The following is a 550-nucleotide window of genomic DNA, read 5'->3' as shown; positions in this document are numbered from 1 at the left end:
CATTGTCAGTGATGGAACCTTTATGAAAATACGCAGGACATTACATATCACTATGATTACACAAGTGATCGGTTCCTGGGCGAGGGCCGTCTCAAAAGCACCAAACATGAGTGTAACCTTTACTGTGTAGGACTACTACCATCTAACGGTGTATGTAATGGTCGCAGATTGCACGCCAGAGCAGAAGTAATTTGAAGTCTCTCCATTGCCCTTAAATACAAGGGTCCTGATATCTTCCTGCTAAAGATCTCGGAACATTTTAAGTCAACTGACTGGGATTCCTGCGCCTTTTCCCGACGCCTGTGTCTGTTTGATAACCTACACTCAAAACTAAAAAAATTAGATTATAGTCATTATCTCTCTGTGTCTATTATATCTTCTGTGTCAGTACTTCGTGATTACACAGCCAGTCCCCAGATCAACTGAAACGACCAGGTCACATGGGAACATTCACAACCACAGTGATTCATGTGTCATGTGATAATGATGTATTAGATAGCTATGGAAGATTAGAGAATGTGTCTACTGATGAATGAAGACATCTCGCAGA

This window comes from Pseudophryne corroboree, chromosome 8, assembly GCF_028390025.1.
Source record: "Pseudophryne corroboree isolate aPseCor3 chromosome 8, aPseCor3.hap2, whole genome shotgun sequence".
NCBI lineage: Eukaryota > Metazoa > Chordata > Amphibia > Anura > Myobatrachidae > Pseudophryne > Pseudophryne corroboree.
This window is presented reverse-complemented; position numbering follows the sequence as displayed.